General features: G+C 43.5%; 1 long non-coding RNA gene across 1 annotated transcript in view; it reads left to right on the plus strand.

Moving 5' to 3' along the window:
• Positions 1-27,701, plus strand: part of LOC120398471 — a 117,953-nt gene that overhangs the window by 16,915 nt on the left and 73,337 nt on the right. Inside the window, exons 2-3 of the long non-coding RNA XR_005594460.1 lie at positions 17,998-18,113; positions 24,190-24,249. This is a non-coding gene — a long non-coding RNA (uncharacterized LOC120398471). The remainder of the gene's footprint in view (positions 1-17,997; positions 18,114-24,189; positions 24,250-27,701) is intronic.

The raw sequence follows: 27,701 nt of genomic DNA on the forward strand, positions 1-27,701 counted from the left end.
ACTTGAATTTGTCACAATTCAGTGTTTAATCCAGTGTTATGCTGGGGGTTAGGTGAAACCCCATTGAAGCTACTCGGTCCTACAGCAACCCTTCATTCAAATGTCAGAAACAGTTAAGCTCCTTTTGGAGTAAGATAGCTGAAACAATAGGATCCTCAACCCAAAACACTGGCCATGTGGTAGGCCAGGGAGGAGTTGAGCTATGTGAGCTGGGATGAAATATGTGAGTACCGTATATACTCATTCATAAACCAAATATTTTTGGTAAAAAAAGATGCATCAAAGAGCGAGGGTCATCTTATCAATGGGTCTACACCAAAATTTGATGATTTTAAACTCTATGGATTCATTTAATTGAATATCTAATACATTGTCGTTTTGTTTATCTGGAGAGTCTGCAGGCATGGAGCCCCTCAGCTCCCTGTGACCGCGGTTCGCCATTCCCAGCCAATTCCTGCAGCTCCCATTGGCTGGGAACAGCAAACCATGGCCACTGGGAGCTGAGGGGCTCCGTGTCTGTGAACGCTCCAGGTAAACAAAACATCACGACCCACCAGCCGCTTACCCTGACAGGCCAGGAGCCAAAGTTTGCCAACCCCTGAAATATAGGGTCGGCTTATGAAAGGGGTCATACAGTTTTTGCTATTTTTACCTAACCATCTTGAGGGGGGTCAGCTTATAAATGAACGAGCTAATAAATTATTATATATGGTAGTTTCACTGGGGGCTGGATGCAGACTCGGGGGCTGGATATTGTTTTGATGGAGCTGTGTGTGAGCAGACACAACCAGAAACAGCACAGAAGCAGACAAAGAAGACAACAAGGAAGCCCCAGAGACAGCCAGACATAGTATGACCTTGAAAGAAAGCCATCAGAGAGAGCTTTGTAGGGAAAGTTCTGGTTGGAAAACAGGGCTTGGAATACTGAGCAAAGAAACTGCCTCCTGTTGTTCAATACCTACTATGTTCAGAGAAACTGAACTTTGTGGGTATCCTTTGTAAATAATCAGGATTGTATCTAAGAAATACATAACTCCACCAATTCCCCCTTCTAATGCAAACAACACACAAGTCCCCAAATATTGGCTAACTGCTCAGAACAATGAAGTGGTGTACTGATATATTTTTAAGCCATTTCATTGTATGAAAACTATGGAAGATTTAAGGATTGCATAGCAAAGAGATCAACATTGCATTAAAGGAATTTGCCATGCTAATTTTCACCCAATCTAAATACTAGACAATAACTCAAATTGGAAAAGTATCTCCTGGAACATGTGACATTTGTTGCAACTGAAAACTTGGACAAAGAGAATACAAAGGAGAGAACTTTCCACAGTAAAGAGTTGACCCTGCTTCACTAATACATACATAAATACATACATCACCATCAAGAACAATAGTCATTACAAGATGGTCTTGTGGGTAAGGCATTGATCTGAAACTCAGGAGCTCTTTTCTCACCTTTGCTAGATATTTGCTCTGTGACCTTGGGCTTGTTGTTAAGGGCTCCATCCTGCACCCATTGAAGTTAATGACAAAACTCCCATTAATACTATGGTACAAGATCAAACCTCAGCTTCCTCTTATACTTTTACACATCAACACTCATAATTGCACAATTTTTATGCAAACTCAAAGGAATACTAGAATAATACTGTAACATAAGAGTTTTTTGATCTTCTGGTTACAGAGTCCAGTGTTTTGAAGGGTTTTTGTTTCCACGATATGGGCTTAATCCTACTATGTATTGAGCACTCTGTCCCGATCCAACTAAGCATTGTCATGTGCTCAAAATTAAGCACATGCTCAAGTTCTTTACTCAATCAGGGCTTGCATGCTCAGAACCTTGCAAGCTTGAGTCCGATGCTAGCAAGTGCCAAAGGTGCTGGAACTTTGGACTACTCCCCTGTAAGGATTCTTTGAAAGAACCTTCCAGTTAGCAAAACAGATTTTGGCTTTGCGACTCAAACAGAATATAACTCAAGTTAAATCAGTAGTTCACGAGCACTACATTGTGTTATGTGTCCAACCTGTAATTAGCTCAGACAATAGAGAATTCAAAACACAAGAAGCCCAATCAACAAAAGCTATTTACAGCAACAACACAAGGAAATTCTGCTGAAGTCAGATCTCATGTACTGACTGTGATATTGACACTTCACAATAGCAGCATTTTTCTACATTTCAGCTCATGAATTCTCATTGTGAGAAGTTAAGGAGACACCAGGGAAATTTTATTGATGTGTTGGTAGAAGGTGCATATTTAGAGAAGAGATTAAAAAGAAACTCTGATACCAGGAGAAGAATAAAAAAAAATACACCTTTGTCTTGGAATCTGTAAAGAGAAACCTGAAAATGATAAGGATGATGGATCTTAGGCCTGGTCTACACTAGGCGTTTAAATCGGTTTTAGGAGCGTAAAACCGATTTAACGCCACAACCGTCCACACTAGGAGGCACCTTATATCGATTTTAATGGCTCTTTAAATCGGTTTCTGTACTCCTGCCCGACGAGAGGAGTAGCGCTAATATCGGTATTAACATATCGGAATAGGGTTAGTGTGGCCGCAATCGACGGTATTGGCCTCCGGGAGCTATCCCACAGTGCACCACTGACCGCTCTGGACAGCATTCTCAACTCGGATGCACTGGCCAGGTAGACAGGAAAAGCCCCGCGAACTTTTGAAATTCATTTCCTGCTTCGACAGTGTGGAGAGCTCATCATCACAGGTGACCACGCACAGCTCATCAGCACAGTTAACAATGCTGTCTCCTGAGAATCGAAAAGAGCCCCAGCATGGACCGCTCAGGAGGTAATGGATCTGATCGCTATATGGGGAGATGATTCAGTGCTAACAGAACTGCGTTCCAAAAGACGAAATGAAAAAGTATTTGAAAGAATTTCTAAGGCGATGACGGATAAAGGCCACAGCAGGGACTCCGTGCAGTGCAGAGTGAAAGTTAAGGAGCTCAGACAAGCCTACCAGAAAACCAAAGAAGCAAACGGAAGGTCCGGGCAGGTCGAAAAACATGCCGCTTCTATGCTGAGCTGCACGCATTTTAGGGGCTGCGCCACAAGTACCCCACCCTGACCGTGGATTCCGAGGTGGGGTTGTAATCTCTGCCATGTCTGAGGATTATGCAGACGGGAAGATGAAGAGGAAGAAGAAGAGGAAGACCTCGCAGAGAGCACACAGCACTCCATGAACCCCAGCAGCCAGGAGCTTTTATAACCCTGACGGAATTACCCTGCTCCCAGCCCTCACAAGCAACTATTCCAGAGAATGACGCCCTGGAAGGGAGCTCTGGTGAGTGTACCTTTGCAAATAGCAAACAGTGTTTTTTAAGCAAGCCTTTTTTAATGATTGATTTGCCCAGAGGACTTGGGATGCATTCGCAGACAGTATAGTTACTTAGAAAAGTTTGTTAACATGTCCAGGGATTGAGAGGAAATCCTCCAGGGACATCTCGATGAAGCGCTCCTGTAGGTACTCCAGAAGCCTTTGCAGAAGGTTTCTGGGCAAGGCATCCTTGTTCCGCCCACCATGGTAGGACACTTTACCATGCCATGCATGTAGCAAGTAATCAGGTATCATTGCGTGGCAAAGCATCGCAGCGTATGGTCCCGGGACTGCTGGCATTCAAGAAGCATCCGCTCTTTATCTTGTTCTGTTATCCTCAGCAAAGTGATATCGTTCAGGATAACCTGGTTAAAAATCAGGAATTTAAGTAAGGGGGGTGGCCATTTTTCTACTGGTTTCGTGGAATGCAGCAGCTTAAAAAAGACACTTTCCTGCACGTAGCGAAGCGGGGGGAGGTGAGTAGTGAAATGCCGATGATCTTTTCTGTTTGGTCACCGGTGGGTGGGGAGGGGAAGGTTGTTGATTAGCAGGGAGCTAGCATGGTATTAGCCATGCGTTGGGGAGGGTAAATCACTGAGACAGTGGCTTACCATGGCCGCATGCAAGCTGAATTCTGATGCCTGGACCTGATGTGTCTGTGAGATCTGTAAACCCAGAGCTGCAAGCGGTCACTATTAAGATGAGAAATGCGACCTTGTAGGGAAATCACATGTGCTAGGTGAATAGTGATGTTCACTGTGAAACAGTATAACCATTGTTCTGTAAAATGTATCTTTCTAAATATTTATCTCCCTCATGCAGCTGCAAAATTTCAAGCGTCCCTCCTCCATCCCAAAGGCTAGCACAGATAAGGCGGAGGAAAAGAAGACGCGAGATGAGATGTTCTCGGATATTATGGAAGTTACACGCAATGAAAGAGCTCATCTGAATGAGTGGAAGGACGTGGTTTCAAATTACAGGAAAGAGGCCAGTGAACGTGAGGACAGGAGGGACAACCGAGATGAGAGGTGGCGACAGGAAGACCGGCAGGAAAATCAGCGGTGGCGGCAGGAAGATCAGCGGTGGCGGGATGCAACTCTGGGGCTGCTGCGTGATCAAACTGACATGCTCCGGAGTCTTGTGGAGCTTCAGGAACGGCAGCAGGATCACAGAGTGCCGCTGCAGCCCCTGTATAACCACCCTCCCCCCTCACCATGTTCCTTAGCCTCCTCACCCAGACGTGTAAGAACGCGTGGGGGGAGGCTCCGTGCACCCGCCCACTCCACCCCCGTGGACAGCCCAACCAGAAGGATGCCGTTACTCTGAATTTTTTTTAATGGCCTTCTCCATCCCTCCTTTCCTCCTCCCAAAGCACACCCTTACTTCTCTCCCTCTTTTTATAATGAATCAATAAAGAATTCATGCTTTTAAATATAAGTGACTTTATTTGCATAAGTAAGCTGTACTCGAAGGGGGAGGGGGAGTTGCTTACAGGGACTGAGTCAATCAAGGGGTTGGGTGTTCATCAACAAACACAGCAGTCACACTGTACCCTGGCCATTGATGAAGCTCGTTTTCAAAGCTTCTCTGATGCGCACCGCTTCCTGGTGTGCTCTTCTAATCTCCCTGGTGTCTGGCTGCGCGTAATCAGCGGCCAGGTGATTTGCCTCAGCCTCCCACCCCGCCATAAAGGTCTCCCCTTACTCTCACAGAGATTATGGAGAATACAGCAAGCAGCAATAACATAGGGGACATTGGTTTGGCTGAGGTCTGAGCGAGTCAGTAATGTGCGCCAGCGAGCCTTTAAACGGCCAAATGCACATTCCACCACCATTCTGCACTTGCTCAGCCTGTAATTGAACAGATCCTGACCACTGTCCAGGCTGCCTGTGTATGGCTTCATGAGCCATGGCATCAAGGGGTAGGCTGGGTCCCCCAGGATAACGACAGGCATTTCAACATCCCCAACTGTTATTTTCTGGTCTGGGAAGTAATACCCTTGCTGCAGCCGTTTAAACAGAGTAGTGCTTCTGAAGACGCGAGCGTCATGAACCCTCCCTGGCCATCCCACGTGGATGTTTGTGAAATGTCCCTTGTGATCCACCAGTGCTTGCAGCACCATTGAAAAGTACCCCTTCCGGTTTACGTACTGGGTGCCCTGGTGCTGCGGTGCCAAGATAGGGATATGGGTTCCATCTATCGCCCCCCCACAGTTAGGGAATCCCATTGCAGCAAAGCCATCCACTATGGCCTGCACGTTTCCCAGAGTCACAACCTTTTGTAGCAGCAGCTTAGTGATTGCTTTGGCTACTTGCATCACAGCAGCCCCCACAGTAGATTTTCCAACTCCAAATTGATTCCCGACTGACCGGTAGCTGTCTGGCGTTGCAAGCTTCCACAGGGCTATCGCCACTCGCTTCTCTACTGTGAGGGCTGCTCTCATCTTGGTATTATGGCGTTTCAGGGCAGGGGCAAGCAAGTCACAAAGTTCCATGAAAGTGCCCTTACGCATGCGAAAGTTTCGCAGCCACTGGGAATCGTCCCACACCTGCAACACAATGCGGTCATCGCCGCGCTGCCGTATCCGCCTCTTACTCGCCTCGGTTCGAAGGTCCTGGTTCAGCATATACTGCACGAGAGTGCGCGAGGTGTTTAAAACATCCACGATTGCGGTATGGAGCTGAGCAGGGTCCATGCTTGCTGTGCTATGGCGTCTGCACGGTTCACCAAGCAAAGCAAAAAAGGCGCGAAACGGTTGTCTGCCGCTGTCAGGGAGGGAGGGAGGGGTGAGGCTGTACCCAGAACCACCCGCGACAATGATTTTTGCCCCATCAGGCACTGGGATCTCAACCCGGAAATGCCAAGGGGCGGGGGAGGCTGCGGGAACTATGGGATAGCTACGGGATAGCTACCCACAGTGCAACGCTCCAGAAATCGACGCTAGCCTCGGACCATGGACGCACACCACCGATTTAATGTGTTTAGTGTGGCCGCGCGCACTCGATTTTATAAAATCTGTTTTACAAAACCGGTTTATGCAAATTCGGAATAGTCCCGTAGTGTAGACGTACCCTTAGAGAGAACCTTACCTGATAACGCATACTGAGAGCAGGGCAGATGGACCACTCTTTTTTTTTTCACTATTGCAAATACCATGGGTGAAATCCTGACCCCATTGATATCAACAGGTTTTTTGCTGTTGATGTCAATGTGTCAAGGATTTCAACCTATTTCTTCATAGATGTAAAGATGTTTGTTGCAATTCATAATCCTTTTATAGAGGAAATAGTATCAAAATCATTTCAGGAAGGTGTACTGGAGAGACTGGCTCACTCAGGGAATTAATAATGAAATATAGAGTGTTTTACTTTGAGGTGACAAGTTTATATTTGGCCCAGGTCAGTGGTGACTAAAAGTTGTTACCAGCAATGGCTGCTTACTAACCTATATCAAATATGCTGGTAGATTCAGTATATGGTCTAGTATACAAAAAGTTTTGCACATCATAACTGTCACTAATGGGGAACCTTTCTGACATTATCAGTAGAGAGGCCAAGGACTGAATGGGCCTGGAGACTGAATTGCTCTTTCACATCTTATTCAGTTGCTATCCTCACATCCAGTTCCTTTAGGTCATTTTTGAAACTAATTAAGTGGTTAGTGTGGGGACACTTCAGCTGACTGTATACAGCAGAGCTAGCAGCAGTGCAATACATACACCTTTACTTTAGCTGTTTGATGGATAAGATGGAAGTGCTGTTAATAGGCATGTTACACTAACACCAAATAAATAATAAATAAATAAATAAAAAGAAGGGTTTGCTGAAAATCAAGGATGCTTAACACTAGTAAAATGGGTAATTTTGCCATTTGAAAAGGTATATGCTAGATCTGTTTTACTAGCATTGACAAGGAGATAACTATGTGATAGATAAAAAAACTTAGTTCTTTTCATAGATCCAATTCTAATTCAAATAGCTGTACTGTATATAAAGAAGTCATTGTTGCTTTTCTTAATTAAACCTACCAAAACACAGCTACATGTATATTGAAACTAGTATAGAAAGTGTTTAGCAGTTGTACTATTTCCCACTAGTCGTACTATAAAGGAATGTGTTTTTCCTCTCAGCAATGTTGACATTTTGGGAAGTGCAATGTGATGAGATCCATTACAGAATTGCTATTCCTTTGCTTAAAAAAACAGATGTAACAAAAGGGTGTATGCCAAGAAGAAAATCAATCTTGTTCCAGAAACTTTATTATATTAATCTACTGGAGCACCGTAGGGTCTCATTGTGCCTTTGCCTTCTTAAGGGTTTGCATACAGGGAGAAAGTATCGCAGAATCAAAAATGCCTCAGTGGAGGATAAAAGTGATGATGATGAATACAGCAATGGTTGAGTGCAAGGACATTTGAGTTTATTTTAGGTAGGATAGTCAGAAACAGTATAAAATGAATTTTGAACCAGATTCCAATCCTTGAGCAGTATCTTCTGTGACATCTCACAGATTCAGCCACACAAATTAGGGGTGGTTGAGTGAGGGTGATTGCACTTGCTCAAAGTTCCATAGGCTGCAAAACCAGAGGGGTCATGGCCTAACCACTTTTATGCACTGGCCCTGTACTAAATCAATATGGCCACTGACGGAGTAGTCTAAAGCATCACTCTGGCTGCATGGTCATAATGCCACTGAAATTTGACCCAGATTCCCCTCCATCCAGACTGAAGGGCATCTGGGACAAATGGTGGTGTGACCTGGCACACAGAGAATCTTTTCATGTATGGCAGAGCACAGGGAAGTCTGCCAAGAACTTGACTTCTGCCAGCACTGGCTCATATGTTGTGTGGGTAGGAGAAAGGAGATTTCCCAGCCAAGGGAGACCGGGGTGGAAGGTGAGACTGTGGGAGGAAGGTGAGAGGAATGATCAGGGACTAGAACTGGAATCCTGCCAGGGTTTGAGGGGCAATGGAATTTGCCCCTTCCCTCAACAAATAACTAATTTGATGCCACCACATAGATACCAAGGCCAAATCATCTTGTGATCATCTAGTCTGACCTCCTGTGTAACACAGGCCATGGGAAATAATTCCTAAAGCATTTTTTTTAGAAAAAAAAATCTAAACTTAAAAATTGCCAGTGATAAAGAATCTACTATGAGCCTTGGTAAATTGTTCCAATGTTAATTCCTCTCCCTATGAAAAATGTAAGCCTTATTTCTAGTCCAAATTTGTTTAGCTTCAACTTTCAGCCATTGGATCGTGTTATACTTTTCTCTGCTCAATTGAAGAACACATTATCAAATATTTTTTTCCCCAAGTGGGCACTTGTAGACTATAATCAAGTCACCCATAAACCTTCTCTTTGTTAAGCTAAATAAATTGAGCTCCTTGAGTCTATCACTAAAAGGCATGTTTTCTAATCCTTTAATCATTCTCATGGCTCTTCTCTAAACCTTCTCCAGTTTATCAACATCTTTCTTGAATTGTGGACACTAGAAACACAACATTTCAGCAGTGGTCACATATCTATTCAAGTGACACCATCATAGGACCTAATCACATCAGCCACGCCATCAGGGGCTCATTCACCTGCACATCTACCAACGTGATATATGCCACCATGTGCCAGCAATGCCCCTCTGCCATGTACATTGGCCAAACCGGACAGTCTCTACACAAAAGAATAAATGGACACAAATCTGACATCAGGAATCATAACATTCAAAAACCAGTGGGAGAACACTTCAACCTCTCTAACTACTCAGTGACAGACTTGAAGGTGGCAATTTTGCAACAAAAAAACTTCAAAAACAGACTCCAAAGAGAGACTGCTGAACTTGAATTAATATGCAAATTAGATACAATTAACATAGGTTTAAACAGAGACTGGGAATGGTTGGGTCATTACACTAATTGAATCTATTTCCCTATGTCAAGTTCTCCTCACACCTTCTATGGGTCATCTCAATTATCACTTCAAAGGTTTTTTTTTTCTCCTGCTGATGATAGCTCATCTCAATTGATTGGACTCTTCCAGTTGGTATGCATACTTCCACCTTTTCATGTTCTTTGTATGTATAAATATCTTCTGTCTGTGTGTTCCATTCTATGCATCTGAAGAAGTGAGCTGTAGCCCACGAAAGCTTATGCTGAAATAAATTTGTTAGTCTCTAAGGCCTTGTCTACACTACAAGACTATTTCGAATCTACTTAAGTCGAATTTGTGGATTCGACCTTATGAAGTCGAATTTGTGTATCCACACTAAATACACTAATTCGAACTTCTGAGTCCACATTAACGGGGCCGGCGTCGACTTTGGAAGCGGTGCACTGTGGGAAGCTATCCCACAGTTCCCGCAGTCCCCGCTGCCCATTGGAATGCTGGGTAGAGCTCGCAATGCCTGCTGGGGGAAAAAATGTGTCGAGGGCGGTTTTGGGATACTGTCGTCATTGAACCGTCAATCACGCCCTCCCTCCCTGAAAGCGCCGGCGGGAAATCTGATCGCGCCCTTCTCTGGTCGGTTACAGCGCGGATGCCACAGCACTGCGAGCATGGAGCCCGCTGCGATCATCGCTGCACTTATGGCCGTTGTCAACGGCTCGCACCTTATCGTCCACCTCTTCCACAGTCAGCTGCTGAGAAATCGGGCGAGGAGGCTCCGGCAGCATGGTGAGGAGAGTGGCACAGACCTCTCAGAAAGCAGGGTACGCCGCGCCATGGAGATCATGGTGGCAATGGGTCAAGTTCATGGTGTGGAACGGCGATTCTGGGCCCGGGAAACAAGCACGGACTGGTGGGACCGCATAGTGCTGCAGGTCTGGGATGAAACAGAGTGGCTGCGTAACTTCAGGATGCGTAAGGGCACTTTCCTTGAACTGTGTGACTTGCTGTCCCCTGCCCTGAAGCGCCAGGACACACGGATGCGAGCAGCCCTGAGTGTGCAGAAGCGAGTGGCCATAGCCCTCTGGAAACTTGCCACGCCAGACAGCTACCGGTCAGTAGCGAACCACTTTGGCGTGGGCAAATCTACCGTGGGGGTTGCTGTGATTCAAGTAGCCCACGCAATCGTTGAGCAACTGCTCTCAAAGGTAGTGACTCTCGGAAACGTCCAGGTCATCATAGATGGCTTCGCCGCGATGGGATTCCCAAACTGCGGTGGGGCTATAGATGGGACTCACATCCCTATCCTGGCACCAGCCCACCAGGCCAGCGAGTACATTAACCGAAAGGGCTACTTTTCAATGGTGCTGCAAGCACTGGTGGACCATAGGGGATGTTTTACCAACATCAACGTCGGGTGGGCGGGCAAGGTTCATGACGCGCGTGTGTTCAGGAACTCTGGTCTCTTCAAACGCCTCCAGGCAGGTACTTTCTTCCCGGACCACAAAATAACGGTTGGGGATGTGCAGATGCCTACAGTGATCCTCGGGGACCCGGCCTACCCGCTAATGCCCTGGCTCATGAAGCCCTATACAGGAGCCTTGGACAGTGAGAAGGAACTCTTCAACTACCGGCTGAGCAAGTGCAGAATGGTTGTGGAGTGTGCTTTCGGACGTCTCAAGGGGAGATGGCGGAGCTTACTCACTCGCTCGGACATCAGCGAAAAGAATATCCCCGTAGTTATTGCTGCTTGCTGTGTGCTCCACAATCTGTGTGAGAGCAAGGGCGAGACCTTTTTGGCCGGATGAGAGGTTGAGGCAAATCGCCTGGCTGCTGTTTACGATCAGCCAGACACCCGTGCCAAGAGAATATCCCAGCGGGAAGCGCTGTGCATCCGGGAGGCTTTGAAAGCTAGTTTCCTCGCAGAGCAGGGTAACCTGTGACTGTCCACTTGATTTTAAGAGAGCCTGATCATGGGCCTGTGTCTGTATGTGTCGAGTTAGATCTGAGCTCACAAACCCGGTTCTCCAAGTTTCCCCCACTTCCAAAGCACGTTTTAAAACTAATGACATGTAACAGTAATTAATAATCTTTCGTTGACTTTGCATTTCTGTTCCTGGGTTGAAACATGGAAGCATACTGTGGTGGGTTCGGTGTGCACTGATGTACAGTGCACACCGCTTGTCCAGGACGGACCGCTTGTCCAATACAGGATGGACAGCCTCCTGCTCCTACATAGGTCTGTGGGGTGGGGGACGGTTTACAGTGATTGTGCATGTAGGGGTGGGATAGCAGGAATGGGTGGGTTTGCAGGAAGGGGCGAGGGGTGCCGTCTTTGGATAGGGGTTTGCATGATGGCTGTGGGCTGTGGGTTTGGGCGTTGGAAGGGGTGAGGGGTGTGGGGGACGGGTGAGTATCTGTCCCTGAATGAGGGCTCTTTTTGGGGCTCAGGGCAGCGGAGAGGCTCGTGGCTACGGTCGAAGTGCATGGTAAGGGAAGCCTGCCTTTACATTTGGGGATGGCAGGCACCAGGACCCTGGACAAGCATACACATCAACGAATGACCCGGGGCAGCATACACCACACAGACTGACCCTTGTGCCTAGTGACTGCAGTCTGTGTGTGCCCTGCAGTTGACCCTGCCCCCAAGTCTGTACCCTGGTAATGTCGGCTATGCACTGCAATTGAAAATCCCCCCCCCTACACACAAAGTCTTCTGACACGAGAAACGTGACGGAAACAGAGAGTAACAGCAAACCGCTTTTAATAATGTTATACACAGTGGGGGGTTGAAACTTGGATTTGGGACTGGGTGATCCTGTAAGGGAAGAACTTCTACAAATTTAGAGCGCGAGAGGTGTCTTGTACATTAGCGCTCTGCTGCGGTGCAGTGACAGTTCTCACGGCCCCTACCGCCCCTCCTTCTTGTAACTTTGGGTGAGGGGGGGACAGGACTTCTTGGCGTTGGAGGGCGGTTGCAGATGCAATGCAGGGGGGCTCTCTCCTCCTGCCTGCGGTCCTGCAGAACATCTACAAGGCGCCGGAGCGTGTCCGTTTGCTCCCTCATTAGACCAAGCAGCGTTTGAGTCGCCTGCTGGTCTTCCTGCCGCCACCTATCCTCCCGTTCGATGTGTGTGCGATGCTGCTGACACAGGGTCTCCCTCCACTGTCTCTGCTCTGCCGCCTCTGCTCTGGAGCAGGCCATCAGTTCCTGGAACATCTCGTCCCTAGTCTTTTTCTTTCGCCGTCTAATCTGAGCCAGCCTCTGCGAGGGGGATGCCGGGGCAGTCCGGGAAAGAGCCGAAGCTGTGTGATGCGAAAAAGTAAGTGATTTCCTTGAACAGATACATGTTTGCGAACAGTGAGCACAGTCTAGTCAGTTTCTGTGAACAAGACCATACAGGGCACCTAGTCTCACGAGATCTCAGGACAAGTTCGAGATTTCGAAATACGCTTTCAGTGGTTGCGGTCTTGCACAGGAGAGACGCCAAGCGGGGAGGGACAGCTGAATCCGTCTAGCAGCCAGTCCTGGTAAGCCTTACAGTAGAGTCTGCTTAACAGTTAATGGATAGCTGTGCCCTCCCGCTAAAGGCAATCTGGAAAGCATAAAGTCTGAGCCTTTTCCAGCCCCTCCCGGCAGTGCACGGGAAAGATCACTGTATGCTTTTCCTCTGTGGCCTCCAACACGTGGCTGTTAAGCGAGGGTCATTCTTATGCAAAGTAAAAGTCTACCATTCACAATAGTAACAGTACACTAATTGCCCTAATTAGATGCAGCACTTCCAGAATGACATTACCCTGAGGCGTGTCACTCGGAGTCAGAGAGAGCGGATGCTAAGAGAAGCCCTGCACAGACCAGGACCATATGCAGCAATGCTGGTGGAGGCGATGGTTCCTATGTACATTAGGATGTCCTGGCGCGGAAGAGTGTGCTTCCACGGAGCACCCAACAAGGCACCTCTCCCCAGGAACCTCCTGCGGAGGCTTTTCGAGCACCTCTTTGAGAGCTTTGTTGAACTGTCCCAAGAGGATTATTGTTCAATCCCTATATGTGTGGACCTACTTTTTATATAGTTTTACATTGAAAAATTTTTATATAGTATTTCTATTTTTTCTATGCCTATTTTATAAAAAATAAATGTTTACACGTCTATAGCACTTACCGCCTGATCCTTCCCCTGATTCTGAGTCCGGGTTAACGGCAGGGGAGGGTTGGTAGGGGATCTCTGTGAGGGTGATGAAGAGATCCTGGCTGTCAGGGAAAGCGGGAGTGGGTTCGCTGTCGCCTGCGCCGTCCTCCAAAGACCATTCCTCATCTTCCCCATCGGCGAACATCGAGGAGGAACTGTCCCGGTACACTATTCCGTCCTCGGAGTCCACCGTCACTGGTGGGGCAGTGGTGGCAGACCCACCGAGAATGGCATGCAGTGCCTCGTAGAAGCGGCATGTCTGGGGCTTGGCTCCGGAGCATCCGTTTGCCGCTCTGACTTTTTGATACCCTTGTCTTAGGTCCTTGACTTTCACGCGGCACTGCATCGCATCCCGGCTGTATCCTTTGTCTTTCATGGCTTTCGAGATCTTCTCGAAGGTCTTTGCATTCCGCTTGCTGGAGCGCAGCTCCGAGAGCACAGACTCCTCGCCCCACACAGCGATCAGATCCATGACTTCCCGGTCTGTCCATGCTGGGGACCTCTTTCTATTCTGGGATTGCCCGGACTCCTCTGCTGGAGAGCTCTGCATCGTTGCAGGTGCTGCGGAGCTCGCCCCGATGTCCAACCAGGACATCAGATTCAAAGTGCCCAGACAGGAAAAGGAATTCAAATTTTCCTGGGTCATTTCCTGTGTGGCTGGCCAGAGAATCCAAGCTCGGACTGCTGTCCAGAGCGTCAACAGAGTGGTGCAGTGTGGGATAGCTCCCGGAGCTACTAAGTTCGATTAGCATCCACACCAAGCCTAATTCGAGCTAGCCATGTCGAATTTAGCGTTACTCCACCTGTCGGGGTGGAGTACCAAATTCGAACTAAAGAGCCCTCTAGTTCGAATTAAATGGCTTCCTGGTGTGGACGGTTGAGCGGTTAGTTCGAATTAACGCTGCTAAATTCGAATTAAAGTCCTAGTGTAGACCAGGCCTAAGGTGCCACAAGTACTCCTGTTCTTTTTACCAGTGCCAAAGACAGAAGTAAAATAACCTCTCTACTCCTATTTGATGTTCCCCTGTTTATTCATCCAAAGATTGCATTAGCCCTTTTGGCCACAGTGTTGTACTGGGAGCTCATGTTCAGGTAATTATCCACCACAACCTCCAAATATTTCAGTGTCACTGCTCTCCCAGATAGATTCCCCTATCCTGATGGTATGGCCTACTTTCTTTTTTCCTAGATGTATATGTTTACATTTAGCCATCTTAAAATGCACAGTGTTTACCAGCCAATCCAGATCAATTTTGCCTGCACTGAGCTTACCAGCCAATCCAGATCAATTTTGCCTGCACTGAGTTTACCAGCCAATCCCCAATTTTTGTGTCACCTGCAAACTTTATTAATGATCATTTAATGTTTTCTTCCAAGTAGGTCATTAATATGTGTTAAATAGTGCAGTTCAAGAACTGATCCCTGTGGGATCCCACTAGAAACACACCATCTCAATGATGATTCCTCATTTACAGTTACATTTTGAGACGTATCAGTTAGATAGCTTTTAATCCATTTAGTGTGTGCCATGTTAATTTTGAGTTAATTTTATGTCTTATCATATTGATTGAAGAAAAGAGAAATTTGAAAAGATTGGGGACATCTATGTTAAAAATAATAGTACTCTAGTTCACTGATTTTAGAAGCTGTTGTAAAACACGAAGTTGGAAAAAAGGATTTAAAAACATAACGGGGTTTGATGATGTTGCTTCTCAGCCACAGAGTTACTAATTATTGTAAAGAGCTTAACTACTGACCCAAAAGGGTCCTGATGCAAAGAATTTTGAACTCAGTGGAAAAATTCCTATTGACTTTAATGGATTTTGGACTAGGTCCATGTGGAGAAGGTCCCTGAGCTGCAAAGTTCATATCTGGACCTGAATTTCTCCAGTATTGGGTTTGTGTTTGGATCTTCAGAGTTTTGGTTTGGTCTTTACAGAGGGAGAGGCTAGGCAAGAGGTTTGTATCTGGACTTCATTAAAGTCCAGGTGTGTGGTGTTTTAAAAAATTATTTATTTAGGCCTCCTTCTATAATAATTTGAGACCAAATTTAAATGCAAAGTCTATGTGGGTAGTTTGACTAAACATGTACAGTACTAATTCTGCATGAAGAACTCTTTGGGTTTATTTTTAAGATGGAGGGAACAAATCTTTATGGCAAATTTCTATCTTCTTGAAAACAGATAGATAAAAGGACCAAGAGTTTCAAAAATAGGAGCCTAAAGTTAGGCTTCTAAATTCATATTAAGGCCCCACCCAGTCCTGGAAACACGTACACGTGTGTGTAACTCTAAGCACATGAGTAGTCCCTCTGAAGTCAATGGGACTGCTCACATGCTTAAAGTTAGCTAGGTGCATACATGTTTGCAGTATCAGAATCTTAACACCTAAATGTGGGGCCATATTTTCAAAAAATCTGCCCCCCAGCAGTTCCCGTTGACTTCAATAAAAGCTGTTGTGTGCTCAGTACTTTTGAAAATCAAGTCACATTTTTAGCAGTCTAAATAAGGATTTAGAACTTTAGGTTCATATTTCTGAAAATCTGACTCTTGCTTTGTGTATGTACAGCACCTAGGTCAATGGGTCTCTGGTCTCAGCTGATGCCTTTAAGCAGCACTGTATTATTTTTAATAACCTTTCATCTCTGTTTCCTTTTGTTTCCCATGCCTGACTTTATTTACTATTGTAGCTGAATGCTTTCTTTGTTTAGAAAGGCTTTTAGTCACATCTTGAATTCAGTTATGCTTCTTGTGCAGTGAGCTTTCATAAACAACTTTCCTTACACTTTTTTCTTTCCAATTTTCTAATAGCAACATTGGATGGTCTCATTTTTTGCATTCTTTGCAAGTGCAATTAGCTTGTTTTGCCCACCGATCATTTATTTTTCATTTTTCTGCAATCTGATTTTGCACTCTGCTGTTGTTTTGCGCAACGTGGGATGAATATGTTTCGGATGCATTTGTTCCTTTTCTGAAATATCCTGACCAGTATGGTGCTGTGCCCTCAGCAGATGTATTAGTGCCTTATCTGAGCATAATTCTTGCTTTTATTTGCAATATATATTTCTAAGAACGCAACTCAGTATCTTGTTTGTCTTCACTGCAGCTTTGGGTTCAGGGCTGCAAGGATATTATTTTGCAATAACCCCCAAATCTCTTTTCTGATCATTATGCCTCAGCACCTTTTCAGTAAGCAGATATTTCCTCTTTTTTATTCTTTGCTTTAAAGCTCATTATTTTGCATTTATCCGTATTGAACCATATTTGCCATCTGTTAGCCAAGGCACTTTAATGTTCTAAGTCCTCTTATATTGGACTGCAGTGTTTCTCATTATTTACTCTTCTTCTCAATTCAATATAATCTGCAAATATTGAAGGGTGAAGATATGGTAAGTGCTAGCTGGTCTTGTTTGTGTTTTTGAACAGATATAGGATGAGTTGGGATACCAGTGCAGAAAAATAATGAAAACGAGTAATCATGCTATTGAGAATGGTCCACTTCTGTACATATACATCCATACAGTTCATAATGCATCTTTCAGTGCAGAACAGGGTCCAGTCTCAATATCAGGCTCTATACCCTTAATCAATAGATTCTGCATTATTTGGAAGAAGATTTTGCCAATATGTAAAGTTCATATGATAATAAAGGTTTATGTAACATCGAAAGTGATTTATTGTGAGTCTCATGTAACAAACACACAACATTCCCACAGGGTGTATAGAGAGAGATTCTCAGGTGCTATCTGTTTGTGTAGCCCCAAGGAAGTCAAAGTCACAAATTTGTTTGAAGCGGAAAATATTGCGATTTTTAACTATGTAGAGGGAAGTATATTTTGTTTGTTACTTACCAAATTCTGCCCAGGTACAAATTGTGGGTATTGGCAAATTGACTCCAGAAGAAAAAAAATCCAGTACAGCCAATCAGAACACAGGGAACTAAGTAATCGGGGAAAGAAAATTGCACAATTATGATTCAGTAAATGTATAAAATCCCTGCACTGATTGTTCCATTTCTATATAGCATATAAATAACTAGATTAACCTGGTACAAAATAATATATACCAATGTTAGTAGAAATTATGTAATAGAGGTTCAAAGCAATGTTGTGAATGAATTACAAATCCTGGATAGAATTAGTTATACAAGGGAATACAGCTATAATTACCCAGCCATTGACCAATATTATGGATATTCATGCAACATATTGATGCTGTTTAAAGTAGCATAAACTCAAAAGATTTTTGTTCTCCTGAAAAGTGCTGCAACATGCTACAACAATACTTTATCTCAAGAAAAATAAATGTCTTGATATTTTTTAGAACTACTGCAAATAAAGAACAGAATGTACAGAACCTGCCTTGAAATTGACAGAATAAACTGATGACCTTGGTACTACAGATAAAGCTAAAATACTTAATCAAGTTAAAATTCACAACTATTTCATGACCAAGAAATTAGAAATATATTCATTTGTCATATTTTATGATAATACAATTTCCTTTCAAATATATGTGTGTGTGTGTGTGCGCGAGTTGTCACTTATTCTTTTCTTGACTATGATTGTTTGATTCATGCAGGTACAGCAGTATACCCGTGTGCAGTCAACTGCAGGATCAAAGCACCACTGGGCATAATTCCTAATTGCTGTGAGTGAGTCTCCTTGACTTCATTGTGACTATTTGCTTAACTAAAGGTGAGCAGATTCAGACTTGAAGGGTCTAATCCAATTAATTTCAATGGTTTTTGGATCAGACCTAAATCAGATGTCACACTGATGAGTATAACACAAATGAACGAATGAATTAATAGTAGAGCTGGCCAGAGGATGACGATTTCAACTCACAGAGGATTTTGAGATTTTGAAATATTCCAAAATTCTCTGCAAAGGCAAAATTTTAAAAAATATTGTTTCAAAGCAGTCACAATGTTTTTCTTTCTCCTTGACATTTTGTTTCAATTTGAGCTTGTAATTTTTTATATTATATTGTAATATAAATAAATACATTTTAAAAAAAATTGAAATGAAAATTTGTTTCAAAATGAAAAATTGAAATATTTCCTTCCAGACATGTTGAAATGGGTTCTTTTTTAAAAATTATTGGATTTTTTTTCCTAAATGAATTTTTGCTGAAATTGACACAATTTCATAATTTAATCAGAACTGCATTATCTGTCAGAAAATGCTTCCATCTGCATTTTTTCTAAACAGTTCTAGTGGATTGTTAAATATGAAGTGTTTGCAGGATAGGTCAAAAGAAAAAACTACGCACAAAGCCACTCATAGCTTCACTGCACTGTCACTTGTATAAAGCACGTAGCCACAATACAAGAAAATAAAGTGCATTGTTCCTCCCATTGTCATATTACATATTTACCTTTATAAATATCTAAAGCCATGTATTAAAGAAAATGAAATATATTATATTAAAGGCAAAAGCATGAGTTTCCCAGCTTGCACACAGAGTGAGGGAGATTTAGGTGCGTTTCAGATATGGTCAGTGTCTGGAGCAACGAGTAGCACAGTTGAGAATCATCTCCCCCGCCCATTTCTTCTTGCCTCAAGGTCAACAGCCATCTGGTTTGACTCACACTGTCTCTCCTTTGAGAGAAAGCTGCTTTTCCAATCATGCCCCAGAACAAAGCCAATGGCTGAATTATGGAAAATGTAGATTATGCTGTTATAGCCATTTTCAGTATCCCAATTCTTCTGCAAATATGCTCCTGACACATTAAATGTCACAAAGTCAGCAGAAAGTTCAAGAAAGGAGTCCAGGAGGGGGGAGGGGGATCGTGAGGGGAAATGTGCTTTATACTAGCTTCACTCTGCCCAGTAAGACAGTTCTGCAAAATGCCTAGTTTAGGTAACAAATCAAATTAGAGCTCTGAAACCTTAAAAAAAATGCTGACAATAAATGCTCTCTTAGGGTACATCCATGCTGCAAAAAAAGTCCTGCAGGAGCCTGACTTGGGCTTGCAGAGTTCACGATATAGCACTAAAAACAGCAGTATAGATATTCCCGCTCAGACTGGCGCCCTGGCTCTGAAACCCAGCAGCGGGGAGGCTTGGAGCCTGGGCTCTAGCCCCAGTGGGAACATCCACACTGCTATTTTCAATCCCATGGCATGAGCCCCGCAAGCCTGAACCAATTGACCCAGCCTTTGAGACTCGCTGTCGCAGGGTTGGGTTTTTGTGTGCAGTGTAGATGTACTGTGTGCTCTCCAAGCTGAGACATGTCACCTTTCTCCCCTTCAGAGATGGGGGAAATGACATTTTATACTTCTTTTAGGATCACATTAATATTTTGACATATTTTTCCCATGAAGAAAATTCAAAATATCTGTACAATTCATGTCCTTACGAAACAGAAGTGTATTAATGCTAATCCTTTCATTCGCTTGGCAGCCCGAGTACTGAGCTAGCACTCCTCATTTAATGTGCATGCATTTTCTAACAAAAAAAGCATAAACTGTATCCAGTGTGAATGCTATCCAAGCAATGAATTTCAAAATGCACTCTGTACCATACAATATGTGTGTGTGTGTGTGTATGTGTATGTGTATATATATATATAATTTTGAATATATTGAGCCACTCATGCATTCTCTAGTATGCAAATATGTAAGTGCTGACTATTTTGTTCGTCCCATATCCTAATTCTGGTTCTGATAGTGACTCCTTCTCTTACCTTGGGTAAGTCACTTAATGTCTTGACTTTAATTAGCCCCCCATGAAAAAGAGATTTTAAAATACTTACTGATGAGTGAAAGAGAAGAGACTGCCTGTGGGAAAGGAGGGCTCCTTACCCAGTTTCTGAGACCTGGGTTGAACCTAATTTCATGAGGGTTTTTTTGTTTGTTTTAGGTATGTGGATATATTAAAAGCTCTTGCTCTGGCTGCTTTTTCTTATTTCTGCATACCTGCCCTGATTTCCAGTGGCTCAGGTGGGAGAGCCAAAGGATGGGCCAATGCTTAAGTTACTACCTTAAGATTTGGGTACAAATCTCTGCTCTGCCAGACTTCCTGTGTGATTTTGGGCATGTAGCTTAGCCACCCTGCATCTCAGTTCCCCCTCTGTAAAATGGGGATAGTTGAACTTCCCAACCTCATATCGTTGTTGTGAAGATAAATATGATCAACATTGTGAGGTACTCAGAAGGTCTGTAATAGGTGCTGTATAAGTACCTAAAATAGTTGTGAACAGAGTGGATTAGTTTCGCTCTGGCATAAAGATGGGTGTAAGCCATGACGTTTAGATCTTCAAGTTTCCAACAAAGTTCAAGGCTGTTTGGACCCGATTAATAAAAATCAGACAGAACTTGTATTTTGCTTCTTCAGCAAACAATAGACTGTATTAGGCTTAGTGGGTGAATTCCTGGCCCCACTGAAGTCAAAGGGAGTTTTGCCATTGACTTCAAAGGGTTAAGATTTTGTCCAGCATGTTTATTAGACACAGATTTTAGTTCTAAACCTAAAACTAAACTCATGCAAAATTAACAATTTGTGCTTCCTAGTTATTCTGGGTTAAAATCTGAGATTTTTGTGTCTATTCTTAAGAACTTGGATATTATAAATAAGGCAAAGTTTGGCTATTTCTGGCAGTAATAACAGCTTTTGTTGAGATCATGGCAATGTTTTCCTGTTATAAACAGGTGGATCTCTCACTGATCTTGTAGAGAATCTTTATTATTTTCATGGCAAACTGTTTCCATGATGGAAAATGAAAAATCTTAGAATCTAGAAAATATTTTTTGTTTCTTATGTGAGATCTCCAGAATGCTGATTTTTTTTGTCAATAGGCAGACTTTCTCTTGCAGTCTTAATCTCAATCTCTTAAACATAAGACAGATAGTTTATCTAAAAGACTAAACAGTCTTTGATTAACAACCATGGGAATTGCAGGTATTAAAATCATCCCTAAGTGATACCATCATGTTCCAGGAATCTATTAGGAACTTATTCTGAATTACAAAGAATAATTAATTAAAAAGTATAAGGACTACAGAGCTCATATAAAGTATGCTCCCTTGAGTTCATGCCAAGATCTATATGCATGCAAAATGTCATAAATAAGATTTAATTTACAGTATAATTTGCTTCTTCAATAACAAGAAGAATACAGAGAATGGTGATTCTTATTTATTTATTTATTTGTATTGCTATTGAGCCTTCCATAACTATACCTATTGCAATAACTTTAGTACTGACATCAGGCCAAGATGGTCTGAAGAACAAAATATTATTTCAGTACTTTGAATTGTAGCAATGGCAATACTCTAGAGAAGATAGTCCCTCAAATTTGGCTCTGTAAAAGAGCAAACCATAATGCTCTTGTCCTCAATTGGCGAGAGTTATTAGACTATCAAAGCTACAGGTGAGTTATGAAGATCTTTAAAACATACAAATTTAACAGAACAATACCCTGCACATTCTGTTTATTCCACATGTATGTCTCGTGTTGATAGCATTGGGGGCTTCTATTAGACCCTCTATGTTTCTCCTCTTCTTAGGCCCATAGTAACTAATGGCCAAATTTTCAATGGTATTTAGGCTTTTAAAGATACAGATGAGTGTCTAGTGGGATTTTCAAAAATGCCTAAACAGGTTAGTCCACTAAATCCCATTGATTTTAATGGGAATTAGGTGCCTACCTACCTAGGCATTTTGAAAATCCCATCAGGTGCCTATCTCATCTGCATCTTCACCTTTGGAAATCTGGCCCTAAAGCCTTATTCATCAAATCACATCAATCAAATCAAATGCACCTGAGTAATTGGTCCCTGTTAAGGAAAATAGTTAGGCCTGAATTTTAAAGATATTTAGGTATTGATGCTCTCAGTGTTGCAATGGCTGATTGATTTAAGAGCCCAAGATGCACTTTCAAAAGTGATTTAGACAATAGCATTTTGGCTTCTAAGTGCCTAAATCACTTCTGAAAATGAAATGTAGGCTCGTGGATCAGTTAGGCATTGCAATGCTGAGAACAGTAGCACTTAAATATCTTTGTAATCTGGGCCTTAAGAACTTGCTTAAATCCCTTCGCATCCAGGACAGCACTTAAACATTTTTTTTAACTGCTGTCCTAAACAAGGATGTTTTGCTGAATCTGGGCTATCGAAGCTAATGAGACTAATCCTGTGCTTAAAGTTCCCCGTGTGTTTAAATACCTTGCTGAATCAGGGCCACAGCTCTGATGGAAACATTTAAGTTATGAAGCATAGGTGGAGTTTCATGACACCCCCCCAACTGCAGAATCATGTCAGCTTCTATTATAGTTTGTGAAATATATAAATTGATATTGGTTGTGTCCTGTGTGTATATATAGACATCACATACAGGGCATCTATATGTATGTTTACAGAGACCAAATGATGTGAAGGTATGTAGTAGACCTACTAACATCATAGTCCTTTTAAAATACTTCACAGAATAAAGATTGTGTATGAAAGAGACGGGCAGATCTATTTGTTTTCTGTCCAAATGGTTGAAGGCATTAACTGCCATTGTTATAAGAAACAAGTTTGTCTTTACTTTCTAGTTTAAGTAGCATTGGCTGAATCCAACAACTCTTTGCTTGCGAAGCTTAAAGATTAATATCGTATATATAGCAACAGCCTGTATTATTTTTTGTCACTGCTGTCATTTGTGCTGTCAGCATAGCAGAATTGGACAAGCATGCTAATTCAGAAAATATAGGCTTAAAAATAGTGTCAAAATATATGCTTTTCATATAAGCAAGAATTGTAATTTAGTTTTCACTTTTTTACTAGCCCCATCTGAACCCAAATCAAGTTAACTTTCGTTCCTCCTGCTATTAGTTGTAATTTCTGTCTAATTCCACAAGAACCACAATTAAAGACACAAGACATTACGTTGAGTACTGTTTTGCTCCTGAGTAGTCCCATTGAAATCAATGGAGACAACTTGTGGAGTAAGGTACTACTCACTACAAGTAAGAGTGGCAAAATCTGGCCCACAGTTAATTATTTGGGGCTGGACTGTGCCACATAGTCAGTTCATATTAAGTAGCAGCATGTTGCAGCACCATCCCAGGGAAACACAATTCTCTCCATGCTCCCCACCCACTACTCCCTCCAGGGGGTAGTTGTATATACCAAAAGCAAATATTCCAGCAAACTGAGGAGTGGAATGGGGGACAGATCCAAGACAGAGGGTCAGATTCCATCCCTATTTACCCATTTCCTACCCACATGTTTAGGAAGGGGAAGTAGCAGTTGTGCATCTCCTACTTACTTCTGCATGCCCAGACCCAAGATATGGGTTTCCCACCCAGGGATCTCAGAGGGATTTTAACCCACAGAGATTGTTTGCACCCCTCTAGGGATATGGGCAAATTCAACTCAAGTAGAATATTGAGAAAAGTTTATTTACTACTCTCTTTATTTCTGTTTCTCACAGGCATGTAATATCACCATCTACCCAAACTAGCAGTCTTGGAACGAAATGAAAACCTGGGTAATTTAGCTAAAACATGGGGAAGTGAAATCCTGGCCTCTTTGAAATCAAGGTCAAAACTCGCATTGCCTTCAGATGTGCAGGATTTCAGCCTGGCTGTTTTTGCTTGGGGGATAATCCTTTCTGGATACACAGCGGCAGTAAAACCCTTTTGACTGGTCTCTCTCTGTGTGATCAAGCATGAGAAATAGGAAAGAGAAAAGGTTCTGACACTGCAATAAAAATGTTCAGAGGTAATTAGAACTATATTTCATGTACATTTTCTCAGTCTTTGCCTTTGTTTTTTTCCTTGCAGGGAGTAGAGATGAAGCTCCTTGGCCCAGAAAAGTTTGAATGCCGCTGAATGCACAGACCAGTGAGTTGGTTGGATGTCTGATTATCTGTTTTTCCCCTGAAACAATTCACAAGACCATTTTGAATGACATCAGTGCAGGAGGCCATCACTAGGTGTGACATGATAGCATTCAAGAGTGTTGTTTGGCTACTGAGAAGTTTCGGAATGTTTCCTGAGATGATGTCCTTCATAATGACACCTGGCAAACTCATGACCTACCCACAGGCAGATTGGCTATTTTTAATTAGAATTAGATTAAGCCTTTAGAATCATCCTTGAGCAAGGGTGGCATGTAACTGTTTCACACTAAGGGTATGTCTACACTGGCAGAGTTACAGTGCCAGCAGTTACAGTGCCGCTCAAAGAGAAGGGAAACTGCTGTTGTGTGTTCACACTGTCAGCTGCCTACACAACAGCGTGTTCACACTTGTGGCACTTGCCCCGGTATTCAGAGCAGTACACTCTGGGCAGCTCTCTCACAGAGCATCTCTTCCTCTTCTGCCACTAAGAGTTGTGGGAAGGTGGAGGGAGTCGCAGGGCATCCTGGGTCCTGTCCCAATGCCCATGATGCATTGCTTCGCATCCCAGCAATCTCTGTGCTTTCGTCTGCAATGGGTGTACTGTGAGCTCTGCCTCTTCGGTTTTCAGGAAAGGATCTTGCACTGATGACCAATATGCTGCTCGCTCTGACTAACGAGTGGCAGTGGAGTTATTCCTTAAACTACAAAGGCAAGAGGTGTGCAATATTTATCTCTCCATGCATAGTAGTTATGACACGAGATTGCTTGTGGCATTCATGGAGGTGCTGACCACAGTGGAACGCTGCTTTTGGGCTTTGGAAACAAGAACTGAGCGGTGGGATCACATCCTTGTGCACATCTGGGATGACAAGCAGTGGCTGCAGAACTTTTGGATGAGGAAAGCCACATTCATGGGACTGTGTGATGAGCTCACCCCAGCCCTGCGATGCAAGGACACGAGAATAAGAGCTGTCCTGTCGTTGGAGAAGTGCATGGCGATTGCATTGTGGAAGCTGGCTACGCCAGACTGCTATTGATCGGTTGCTAACCAGTTTGGAGTGGGAAAGTTGACCATTGGACTCTTGTTGACTTAAGTGTGCAGGGCCATTAATTGCATCCTGCCCTGAAAGTCTGTGACTCTGTGCAATGTGCATGACATTGTGGATGGCTTTGCACAAATGAGCTTCCATAACTGTGGAGGGGCGATAGATGGCACGCACATTCCATTCTGGCACCAGACCACCTAGCCACCAAGTACATTAATTGGAAGGGGTATTTCTCAATGGTTCTCCAGGCACTTGTGGATCACCATGGGTGTTTCACAGGCATTAACGCAGGCTGGTCAGGAAAGGTGCATGACTCATGCATCTTTCGGAACACTGGCTTGTTCAGGAAGCTGATTGTGATTGGTGCAGATGATGCACTATGAAGATCTAAGAAAATTGCCTGTTACTTTGCAGGGCTCTGTTTGCTTTTAATAAATGGAATAAAGATTGCTTTAAACAATTATTTTATTAAAAACAACAATGGGAGGAGAGAGAGATAAACAAAAAAAACCACATCAGCACTGAGGGGGATGGGGGAAGGGAGGGTCCCAGGAGGAGGTGGGGTCCCGGGATGGTTAAAGATTTGTTTATGTCCAGGTATCATATGCAACCTTCTCCTTTGGAGTACAGCGCAGCGGGTACTGTACTTCAGCAGGGCTAAACTGCAGAGGGATGGGTGTTGAGTGCAGTGGGTACTGGGAGTCTGCAGGGCTGGACTGTGACTGGGCAGGAGTAGAATGCAGCAGGTACAGACTGGACCCAGGAGGTTGATAAGAACGTGTCAATTGCCAATCGCAGCACTGTAATCGCCACGGCGTCTACACTGGCGCCACAGTGCTGTAGTCCTGGCGCAGAAAGCTGCACGCCTCTCGTCAGGGTGGGCTTTTTTACAGCACTGCAACTGCACAGTTTCTGTGCACTAAGCGGCTTGGCAGTGTGTACACCTTGGGGGTTACAGCGCAGAAAGCGGCTTTACTGTGCAGAAGCTTGCCCGTGTAGACAAGGCTGAACAGCAGGCCCATCAGAGAAATGCAAATCAGAATCATACTCCTTTCCCTTTCCCCTCTTGCTCAAGGGGCATGTAAGTTACTGCAGCCTTTAAAAGGAAACAGCTCATTTCACCATTGGTGACTGACTAGCTATTTTTGGTGCGTGTGAGGGGAGGGGGAGTGGTCATGTACTGTCTGCCACTCTCCACCTGCTCCCTGTCCTTCTCCACACCATCACTGCCCACTCCATCCTGTCACTGCCCACTTGCTCATGTGGAGAGTCGGCATCTAGAAAGGAGAAGCTGCACTTTGCTCCAAACCCAATATCTGGGCAGGTGGAACAATGAAGTGGGGACAGGAGACTGCTCTCCCTTACTCCCTTGCTACGTAACGCAGAACACAATCTAACCCTTAGTCAGGCTGATCAGATGTATCAAACACCGATCCTTCTCTAGGGGAAAGACACTTTGAGGATGAGTATGGCTTAGGGTACAATCTTTCTCTTCAAACTACAGACTTCAGAAAGTTGGCACAGGGAGAAAAGACACAAAGATGAATACAAATTTCCACTTCTTTTGGGGTAAGAATCAAATTAATAAAAAGAAATGATTTTTGAAGACAGTAAAGGGTGTAGCTGCCTGGAGCATTTTGTTTGGCCTTTCTGGATGCTAAAAATAACTGTGTGTGTGTGTGTTTGAATATAGCATCAAGTTAACTACAAAGGACAAAAATGCAATTGTTTATGCTGCTCTGCACATGCTCTCTCCCTGTTTTCACTGCCAATGCCTTTCTCTTCAATTTCATTCTTTTAGCTAGACCTTGTTCTTTAATATGAGTTGCTGATTCCCCCCCCAAAGTTGTATTTCTTATAAAATTTTCAGTTCATTGCTGTGCTTTCTATAAGGCTAGAAAAGATTACATGCCAACAGAACAAGCCAAGATGAGAGCCTGCATTCTGAGCCATCTGGAAGAGTAAATTCCAATAGAGAGTAAAGCCTCAGGCTTTTTGACAAAGCATGTAAAGCTTTACCCAGCCTGATGTACACTCCCCAGTTCCATAGACAGTCCCTTGCTCTTCAGTCAATTCTTATATAACAATCATTGCAGTATTTCTCCGCTATATCAAATTCCCCTTTTAGAGATGCTTGTTCAGATGATTCTGGACAATAGTAATTTACTGGATGTGCCTTGGTAGCCTCCCTCTAAATCAGTACAAAGAAACAGTCTCTCTCTTTTCTCAGTATGGGAACCGCACTGCTTAGGCACCACATCATCATTGTCCCTACTTATTTGATATTGCTTTGGAACTATTCAGTACACCTTCATTTGCTTTCTGCAGCATCAACAATCTTAATGCACTTCACTTACAACTGTATATCTAGTGCCTTTCATTCCAAGGGCCTCATTTGTGAAACCCT

This window comes from Mauremys reevesii, linkage group 2, assembly GCF_016161935.1.
Source record: "Mauremys reevesii isolate NIE-2019 linkage group 2, ASM1616193v1, whole genome shotgun sequence".
NCBI lineage: Eukaryota > Metazoa > Chordata > Testudines > Geoemydidae > Mauremys > Mauremys reevesii.